The sequence below is a fragment of the Solanum dulcamara genome, chromosome 9, assembly GCF_947179165.1.
Source record: "Solanum dulcamara chromosome 9, daSolDulc1.2, whole genome shotgun sequence".
Classification (NCBI taxonomy): domain Eukaryota; kingdom Viridiplantae; phylum Streptophyta; class Magnoliopsida; order Solanales; family Solanaceae; genus Solanum; species Solanum dulcamara.
Genome location: NC_077245.1, coordinates 49,571,376 through 49,582,588, shown reverse-complemented (window position 1 = coordinate 49,582,588; position 11,213 = coordinate 49,571,376).

The following is an 11,213-nucleotide window of genomic DNA, read 5'->3' as shown; positions in this document are numbered from 1 at the left end:
GTTACCTTATTCAATGCTCAGTAGTCCACGTACATTTGCAGCGTCCCATACTGCTTCTTTTGGAATAGAATAGGAGCACCATAAGGAGCCTTAGACGGCTGAATTAGGCCTGTATCCAGTAACTCATTCAGCTGCTTCCTCAATTCAGTCAAGTCCTTCGGAGCCATGAAATATGGTGCTTACGCTAGAGCTATTGAACCTGGCAGCAACTTGATCTTATGATCGATGTCACTTCTAGGTTGTAAAGTATTGGGGAGTTTTGAGGGCATCACATCTTTGAACTCCTCCAAAACCAATGCCACACACTCAGGTACATTGACTTTCACATCAGGCTTTACCTCCACTAAGGCAGCAAGGAGGGTGTCTTCCCCTTTCTTTAGTCCTTTCTCGACAGTCATAGCAGATATGCTGGGGCTCTTGTATTTCTGCATCTTCTCCACTTCGCCATAAGGATAAATAGACTTAATGAAGCCGGCCATTCCCTCCTGCATCACCATCACTCCATCAAGGTGAGGCATAGGAACAGAATAACTTCTTCTCAAGAAATCCATTCCTAAGATCATTCAAAATCCCCAAGCGGAATCACCATCAGGCTATGCTTTCCTACCCAAGGTCCTGCGCTTATCTTCATGTCATAAGCCATTCCTTCAATGAGTTGGGCAACCTGAATAACAGTCTTCATGTAATTCAGGCTCTTGGTCAGCCTTAGCCCAAATTTTGCTGCAAGTTTGACATCTACAAACGTATGTGTCGCCCCTATATCGACCATGGCTACCAGCACCTTGTTGTTCAACTTCATCTCAATATGCAGTAATAAAGAATGAGGGTTGTTTGGTGACTCCCCCACAACATTTACTAATGAAATATGATTATTCAAGAGTAAACCCAGTGAGTTTGCCAAGGCAGCCACTACACCACCTTCCTCATTTGCATTGGCTCCACCAACGATCATGGCATTAACGTTTTCATGATTTGGGCAGTTTCTAGCCATGTGGTTGCCTACATATATCCAGCAACCTTTGTCACTTGCTTATTTGTTCCTCAAACCACCAGCATCTGCCACAGCCTTGCCCTTTTAAGCACCAGCTTTCCTCTCATCCTTTTTCCACTCCTTCTTCTTTTCAGCTTTCTTTTTAAACTTAGAAGAAGTTGGAGTTTTAGAAGGAACTCGCAAAGAGCGAAAGTCCACAAGTGAGTCTGTCATTGCAATTAAAGTAGGGAGGTCCTTCACGTTCTGCCTCTTTAGTTCATTTTGAGCCCATGCCTACATACCTGAAATAAAGTTGTGGAGTTTGTCCTCATCAGACATATTTTGAATGTCTAACATCAGCGAGGTAGGCTCCTTAATATAGTCTCTGATTGAGCCCATTTGCCTTAATCTCTTTAAACGATCCCTAATAATCCATGAGGCATTGCTAGGCAGAAATTGGTCTCTCATTTATTTTCTTCAGTTTCTCCAAAGAATCAATTCTTGGTCTGCTCGCACTAGCATCCTCCGCATCCCTTGTTTGCCACCAAAGTTTCACATCACCCAAAAAGTACATTGTGGTAATGTTTAACTTATCTGAATTAGAGATATGGGAAGTAGTAAAATACTTCTCCATGTCCCAAAGAAAGTTCTCCAATTCCTTAGACGATCGTGAGCCTGTGAAGGCTTTTGTTTCAGGAACTCGAACCTTGGAGCGATCAGCATCTTGTCTTGCACTAGGGCCTACAGCAATGGCCCTTTGCAGCACAATGATCTCCATATTTAAGGTTTTGTTGGATTTTCTCAAATCCTCCATTTGCACCAAAGAACGTTCACGGAATTTATCATACTCTGCGTTTTTGATACTCACTATCTCACAAAACCGAGAAAATTTAGTTGTTAGGTTGAGAATTCGACCCACAATAGTCGTATCATCAATATTTTCTGCGACTCCCACCAGTGTTTCAAGGGCAGACAAATGATCTTTTGTGTTGCCTGAATTCGTAATTGTATTGTCCAGTATCTCGTCGTGCTCATATACTAGTTGTAACGGGGGTAATTTTTTGCCTTAGAATCTGCCACAAAATTCCTCCACTAGGCAGTCAACATCGCAAGCCAACTTCAGCCTACTTCACCAATAACATTTGACACTTAAACAAATAAACATCAAACACATGCAATGGAAACCAACACACAAATATACAGGCAGTCAACCCAACCTTTATTAATCTCTAATTCATATTATTACAAAGGAATACACTCAGAATATATGGCTAAGTCTCACAAAACTTGCTAACACTTGAACTCTCTTACTAGCCTTTAGTTAGACACATCTGCCTAGTATTTATAGGAAACGTAGCAGCAGCTAAGTAGAAGGGACGTGTAGTGTAGTGGTAGTGTAGTGGCTGTATTTCATGGGGGAACTCATGGGGAAACAACCTTTAACGTGTCCTTGATTTTAGGAGGTCATGGGACGGGGTCACCAATAACTGATAACCGCCTCGTGTGACTGCACGCCTGTCACTATCGCGCCTTCCTCGCCTGCGCGCCTTTCCAGTGCCTCTCCTATGCCTCGCCTGCGCCATGCCAGTACCTTGCCCGTACTGTCATGCCAACACCATTCCAGTACCTTGCCCATACTGTCATGCCAATACCATGCCCATGCCTTTCTAGTGCCATGCTTTGCTAGTGCCATGCCAATGCCTTGCCTGTGCTGCCATGCCAGCATCATGCCAATACCTTGCCCTCGTCCGTCAGCCTTGGCCTCAGCACGCCCATGCCAACATGCATTTATGACGATGCTAGCCCCTTGCCTGCATGCATGCCTTCCCGGTGCCATACGCTTATCTCATGCATGCCCGCCTGGTGCCATGCGCCTGCACCTCGAGCCTTCCTGTGCCACATGCCATGTACCTGCCTCGCGTATGCCTGTGCTTGTGCCATGCGCATGTCTTGCTCATGCCTTGATGCCATGCGCCTGTCTCACGTATGCCCATTGCCAAGCTGCTTGCCATCACCCAAGCACCTTGCCCTTGCTACACGCCATGCCATCAGCCTACAACCCTGGACATTGCTTGCCACAGCCACATAGGCCCATGCCAAGGGGCAATGCATAATCCCTTGGCACTGCCTTTGCCAACCAAACACCCATGTCTATGTTTAGGGGTCTAACAGTAAGACACTAAAGATTCTTAGCATTTGACATCAGCCCATTCCCGATGTCGGCTGGGCGCGGACATTTGTCGATATCGCTTTAGCACTTGGCAGTGGATGCAAGGCGCTGTTAAGGTCGCATGGGCAATGCACGCAAGGTGATGCCTGGGGCGTATGGGGGTTGCATGCAGGGCGCAGTTGGTGGCGTACGGGCAGTATGCGCAGGGCAGGGCGCATCTTGGGGCATCTAGGCACTTCTTGGGGTACTTGGGTGCTTGGGAGCTTGGCATATCTTCTTGGCGATGCGCGCATAAGCGGTGTTGTGCATGGGCGATGTTCGCAGGGCACTGCCATAGTCGTATGGGCACTAGGCGGTGCCGAGGTTGCATGGGCAATGCGCGTAGGGCGATGCCTGGGGCGCATTGGGTGTACGCGCAGGGCGCAGCCAGTGGCGCACGGGCGGTGCGCATAGGGCGCTGCCTGGGCACTTGGCATGTCGCCTTGGCAATGCGCGCATGGGCGCTGCAGACGTCGCCTAGGAGATGGATGCTGCCGACGTCGCCCAGGCGCTATCGATGTTGCATGTCGCCTGGGCAGTTGGCATCTCGGCCGGCCGAGGTAGGGCAGACGTCGACCGACACCCGTCCACCCCTCTTGATGTATCACTTGGCATTAGAATTACACTCGACCACCAGTTAAACCTCTCATTACAACATCGTTATTGGGAACGACGTTGCCCTTGGCATGTTATTAGGCATTATATATGTTCTCGAGGGCACAAAAAACCTCTAATTGCAACGTCATAGTTCTGCAGGGGCCTCACATTCGACGAGTGATCAGTCGTCCTATAAACTAATCTTAGTTCAACAATTAGGCGAGCGGAATTTCTCCTAGGAAGTAAGTATGTATTATTTATTACGTGCGGCATGACTCTTTGTAGTTATTTTTCAATACTTAGTGGCATTTCTCGGTGCTTCGAAATGCATAAATCTCTTTTTTGAAAAGTTGGAAAATGATTGGATTTGGTGGGGGGACGAATCGGAGTGACAAAGGGCTGAATCTCAGTGGATCGTGGTAGCAAGGCCACTCTTCTACTTACAATACCCCATCGCATATTTAAGTCATCTGCAAAGGATTCTACCCACTGCTCGATGGAAATTGTACTTTAAGGCGGCTACCGCGATGCTTTTATCGTGATTTCTTAGCCAACGACACGTGCCCTTAGGGTCCATAGGCCTCTACTGCGAGTCGGCAAGTAGATTGTGGGCGCATATAGCATAATCTAGCATATAGTAGCTTCGCGCCACTAGCTTTTCAACCAAGCATGATGACCAATTGTGTGAATCAATGGTTCCTCTCGTACTAGGTTGAATTACCATTGCGATACTGTCATCAGTAGGGTAAAACTAACCTATCTCACGATAGTCTAAATGCAACTCATGTTCCCTATTTGTGGGTGAACAATCTAACACTTGGTGAATTCTGCTTCACAATGATAGGAAGATCCAACATCGAAGGATCAAAAAGCAACATCGTTATGAACGCTTGGCTGCCACAAGCCAGTTATCCCTGTGGTAACTTTTTTGACACTTCTAGCTTTGAATTCCAAAGGTCTAAAGGATCATTAGGCCACGCTTTCACGGTTCGTATTCATACTGGAAATTAGAATCAAATGAGCTTTTACCCTTCTATTCCACACGAGATTTCTGTTATTGTTGAGCTCATCTTAGGACACCTGCATTATGTTTTAACAGATGTGCCTCCCTAGCCAAACTCCCCACTTGACAATGTCTTCTGCTTGGATCAGCCCGTAGAGCAAACCTTGGGTCCAAAAACAGGGGCAGTGCCCCTGTTCTGATTCACAGAATAAGTAAAATAATGTTAAACCACTTATACTACACCTCTCAAGTCATTTCATAAAGTCGGAGTAGAGTCAAGCTCAATAGGGTGCGAAAAGAAATCTTTGGGATGCCATATTCTCTCATTTTCAACTAGTAGTAGCTTGATATTTGGTCTACCTTTGAGAAGCAAGTAGCATCCTAAAGTTGGTCAAACAGATCATCTATCCTAGGAAGGGGACACTTGTTCATTATGGTGACCTTGTTTAGTTGATGATAGTTAATTCACATTCTCAATTATCCATCTTTCTTTCGCACAAAGAGGACAGAAGTGCCCCAAGTTGAGACACTCGACCTAATGAAACCCTTTTCAAGGAGATCTTTCAGTTGTTCTTTCAATTCTTTCAACTCAGTAGGAGCCATTCTGTATGGTGGAATAGAGATAGGTTGCGGGTCGAGAAGAACATCAATCCCAAAATCAATCTCTTTATCAGGAAGGACTTCGGGTAAATCCTCAAGAAACACTTTACAAAACTCATTTACAATCGGAACTGACTCAAGAGTAGGGGACTCAACACTATTATCTTTGACTCTAACGATATAATAGATACACCCTTTAGAGATCAACTTTATAGACCTAATATAGGAGATAAACTTACCCTTAGGCACAACAAGACTACCCTTCTTTCTAAGACAGGCTCATTCGAGAAACTGAACTTAACAATCTGAGTTGTACAATCAACGGAGGCATGACAATCATATATCCATTACATGCCAAGAATCACTTCAAAATCAACTATGTCCAACTCAACTAAGTCAACCATGGTATCCTTCTGATAAATAGGCACCTCACAATCTCTATAGACCCTCTCGTCTAAGATAGACTCACCAACAGGAGTAGATACACTAAGAGGTTCAAGAAGACACTCAGAATTTTATCAAATCTACCAGCCACATCAGAAGACATAAAAGATAAAGTGGCACCCAGATCCATCAAAACATAACAATCAAGAGTAAAGACTCAAATTATACCCGTTAAATGTCTAGGGAGTTCTCCTGATCTTGACAACTACCCATGGCATATAAAAGATTTGTACTTCTGCCTGTACCTAAAGTAGTGCCCCTCTGATTACCTCTTGCCGATGATACTGTGGTAGAAGACTGGGCTCTGTTACCCCAAGTCGGACACTCTCTATGAAAATGTCCTACTTGGACATATTTAAAATAACCATTCTTTACCTCTCTGCAATCTCCTAAGTGTAGCTTACCGCACTTACTACAAAACGTCTCTCCCTTCCAACCTTGAGTCATACTAACCTTAGATTGAGAACCCTAGGATCTAGAATTCTAGTATCTCTGTCCCTACTGATTATACCTGTTATCTCATACCCCAAATTAAGGGAGATGCAACAGGCACCCGGTCCCTCACTTGATCAAGGGAACAAAAATATACATAAAATAAATGGAACCATGAGGGCTGATAAGGCTGTCATAATAACTTGCTGAAACAAGATAACTAGATTGATGAGGTCACAATAACATCAATGAAATAACAAAAGAGCCAGCAAGGCTAACTTAACTGACAATGAAATAGCAAGCGTCCACAAGTCTCAATGAATAGTACAACCCAACTAGTTGAGAAATGTCCCCAACAATACCAACAACTATATACAAAACTCAAGTATGCCAAATCTACAAACAACTAATAGCTCTAGAAAGAATGGAACTTATCAATCCTCAGTTGAGACCACACCCCTACTATAAAGTCCGATTAGGACCTTTGTATGGACCTGCAACACGAATGCAGCTTCCCGAGCAAAGGGACGTCAATACGAATAAAAATGAACTAGTATGAAAGGAGAAAAGTAGAATCATAAATAACCGCAGTAAAAGAGTAATAGAGATACCACATGAAATTGAAAGTCTGATAGCCTCCACGGCTAACATCTGACCTTATAATAATCAAATTCGAGCATTCAGATGGCCCCTCCCATATAGAGCTTCATAGGGGGACATATGAATGCTCGAATAGAAGCTATTATTATATGCAAATTCAATAAGAGGTAAATGATCATCCCAATTACTTTTAAAGTCGATGAAACAGGCTCTCAACATATCCTCCAAAGTCTGAATCGTGCGATCTACCTGGCCTTCTATCTACGGATGAAAAGTACTACTAAGTTTCACTCTTGAACCCAAACCTTTCTGGAATTATTTCCAAAATTGAGTAGTAAACTAAGATCCCATATCTGAGATGATAGGAAAAGGAACTCCTTATAGTCTAACAATCTCTCAATGATATATTCTGGCATAAGGTGTTTGTAGTCTTAAGTGGTAAGAAAAGGGCTGATTTGGTCATTTTATCCACAATCACCCAACTAGAGTCATGTTGTCTACGGGACCATAGTAGGCCTATAATAAAGTCCATATTTATCATCTCCCACTTCCATTCTAGAATTCCAATTTTCTAGGCTACTCCGCAAGGCCTCTATTGCTCAATATTAACTTGTTGGCAGTTTGGGCACTTAGACACAAGCTCTGTTATTTCCCTCTTAATTCCACGCCAATAATATACCTTTCTCCAGTCATGGTACATCTTTGTAGAACCTCGATAGATGGAATACCTAGATTTATGGACTTTTGCTATGATTCTCTCTTGAATGCCATCAACACTCAGAACACACAATCTCCCTTAATACCTCAACACTCCATCTCCCCCTTTGGAAAAAAAGCCATTACCTTCTGTTTGTGAACTTTGTCTTTCAGTTGAAGAAGAATGGGGTCTTGATCTTGCTTTTTATTCACCTCTACAACTAAAGATGATTCAGTTCCATTTCAAACTATTGTACCACCCTCACTAGTGTCAATAAGTTGAACTCTCAATTGTACAAGCGTATGAACCTCTTTGGACAATTCATTCTTTCCCTCATCTACATGAGCAGTTCTCCCTATAGATAATCTTCTAAGAGCATCAGAAATGGTGTTAGATTTACTTGGATAGTAGAGAATGATTATGGCATAATCCTTGAACAGCTCAAGCCATCTCCTCTGCCTCAAGTTTAACTCTTTCTGAGTAAACACATATTATAGACTCTTGTGATTAGTGAACTTATAGATATGCACGCCATAAAGATAGTGGCGCCAAATCTTGAGAGCAAATACTACGACTTCCAACTCAAGGTCATGAGTTGGGTAGTTCATCTTATGGATCTTGAGTTATCTAGAAGTGTAAGCTATCACTTTTCCCTTCTGCATCAACACACATCCCAATCCAACTTTGGATGCATCATAGTATATAACAAAACCATCTATTCCCTTGGGTAGGGATAACACTAGAGCAGTAGTCAATCTTGTTTTCAACTCTTAAAAGCACTTCTCACAAGCATCTGACCATTGAAACTTAACCTTCTTCTGAGTTAGCTTAGTCAATAGTGAAGATATGGATGATAACCCTTCAACAAATCTACGGTAGTAGCCGGCCAAACCCAAGAAACTTCCGATGTTAGTCAGGGATGTGGGCCTCAACCAGTTTTTAATCGCTTCAATCTTTTGCAAATCAACTAGTATACCCTCTCTGGATACAACATGTACTTGGAATGCCATAGAAGTAAGCCAAAATTCACACTTAAAAAACTTAGCATATAGCTCCCTATCCTTGAGAGTCTAAAAAACAATTCTGATATTATTAGCATGCTCATCCTCTCTCCTTGAATAGACCAACATATCATATATAAATGCAATAAAAAACATGTCTAAATATTATTTTGAAAACTCTATTCATCAAGTCCATAAATGCAGCAGGAGCGTTGGTCAAACCAAAGGACATTTTGTCTGACTTGGGTGTAAGGGCGAAAGAGTAACTGAATCGTCTAATAGTTGGTTCCCTCTGAAGTTTTCCTCAGGATAGATGGAGCTTTCATACAAGTTCTATTGGGTAAAGCCAATAATTAGAGGCCTCAGGGGCACAATACACTCGACCTATTCTCAAACTTTAAATAGGTAGGACGGCGCAGCTGCTTTGTTGAGCCGTGCCATAGAATCAAGAGCTCCAAGTGGTCCATTTTAGGTAAACAAAACAAGCGATGCAGGATGAAATAGAAGCCAGGTTATGGTGCCAAACTGTACACTAACCTAGATCCCACAAAGGGTGTTGGCCGTTTAAAAAAGCAAGACGGTGGTCATAGAAGTTGAAATCCTCTAAGGAGTGTGTAACAACTCACCTATCGAATTAACTAACCCCGAAAATAGATGGCGCATAAGTGCACAACCTACTTCCAGCCATCGGGGCAAGTGTTAGGACCGGATGAGTAGAAGGGCACGATGGTCACTACAAAACCTTGGGCGTGAGCCTGGGCAAAGTGTCCGTTGGTGTAGATCATGGTGGTAATAGCAATTATTCAAATGAGAACTTTGAAGGCCAAAGAGAGGAAATGTTCCATGTGAACAATACTTGCACATGGATTAGTCGATCCTAAGGGTCGGGGGAACCCCGATAAATAGCGCATTTTGCATGTACTCCAAAAGGGAATTGGGTTAAAATTCCTGAACTGGGACATGGCAGTTGACAACAATATTAGAAAGTATAGAGACGTTGGTGGGAGCATCAGGAAAAGTTATCTTTTCTATTTAACAGACTGCCCATCCTGGAATTTGCTCAGCCGAAGGTAGGGTCCAGCGGGTGGAAGAGCACCGCACGTCGCGTGGTGTCCAATGCGCTCAGGATACCTCCACATAGCTAGTTAGTAGGATAAGGTCTCATTCGTTAATGGAATGAACTAGATAAATTGCTCCACCAACTAAGAATGACTATGCACCACCACCCATAGAATCAAGAAAGAGCTCTCAGTCTGTTAATCCTTACTATATCTGGACCTGGTAGGTTTCCCCGTGTTGAGTCAAATTAAGCCACAGGCTCCACTCATAGTGGTTCCCTTCCATCAATTCTTTTAAGTTTCAGCCTTGCGACCATTCGCCCCCCGGAACTCAAAAACTTTGATTTCTCATAAGCTGCCGGCGGAGTCCTAAAAGAAACATCCATCGATCCCTGATCGACATCATTTATGGTTGAGACTAGGATGGTATCTAATCGTCTTTGAGCCTCCAACTTTCATTCTTGATTAATGAAAACATCCTTGGAAAATGCTGTTGCAGTTTTTCGTCTTTCATAAATCCAAGAATTTCACCTTTGACTATGAAATACGAATGGCATCGACTGTCCCTGTTAATCATTACTCTAATCCTGAAGGACAACGTAATAGGACCATAATCCTATAATGTTATCCCATGCTAATGTATACAGAGCGTAGGCTTTCTTTGAGCACTCTAATTTCTTCAAAGTAACAGCGCCGGAGGCACGACCCGGCCAATTAAGGCCAGGAGCGCATTGCTGACAGAAGGGATGAGACGACTGGTGCACACCTAGGGTGGACTGGCTAGCCCATCCCAAAGTCCAACTACGAGCTTTTTAACTGCAATAACCTAAATATACTCTATTGGAGCTGGAATTACCGCGGGTGCTGGCACCAGACCTGCCCTCCAATGGATTCTCATTAAGGGATTTAGATTGTACTCATTCCAATTACCAGACTCATAGAGCCCAATATTGTTATTTATTATCACTACCTTCCTATGTTAGGATTGGGTAATTTGCGCGCCTGTTGCCTTTTTTGGATGTCGTACCCATTTCTCATGCTCCTTATCCGAAATCGAACCCTAATTCTCCCTCACCCATCACCACAATGGTAGGTGTAACAGGGGTGATTTTTTTCCTTAAAATATGCCTCAAAATACCACCGCTAGGCAGTCGACTCTCATCCAACTTCAGCCTACTAACACACACAAACGTTTGACACTTAAACAATTTAATATCAAACACAAGCACATGGAAACAAGCATACAACATACAAGAAAATTAGCCCAACCTTTATTAATCTCTCACTCATATTTTTACAAAGGAAACACTCAAATTTGGCTAAGTCTACAAAACTCTTGCTATGTACCTTGGCCAAATTATGCCTACTATATATAGAAATCATGGCAGCAGCCTTAGGGGGAGGGACGTGCATGGAAAGTGCCTGCATTACATGGGGAACATGGGAGAACAACCTAGGGAACGTGCCCTTTAATTTTGGAGATCATGGGCGAGGTCTTCAGAGAACTGCCAACTGCCTGCATGCACCTTGCACACTGCTCATACGTTGCATGTGCCGTGCGTGTGCATCGCTTGTATGCCTTGCCAATGCTGCCTTGCCCAC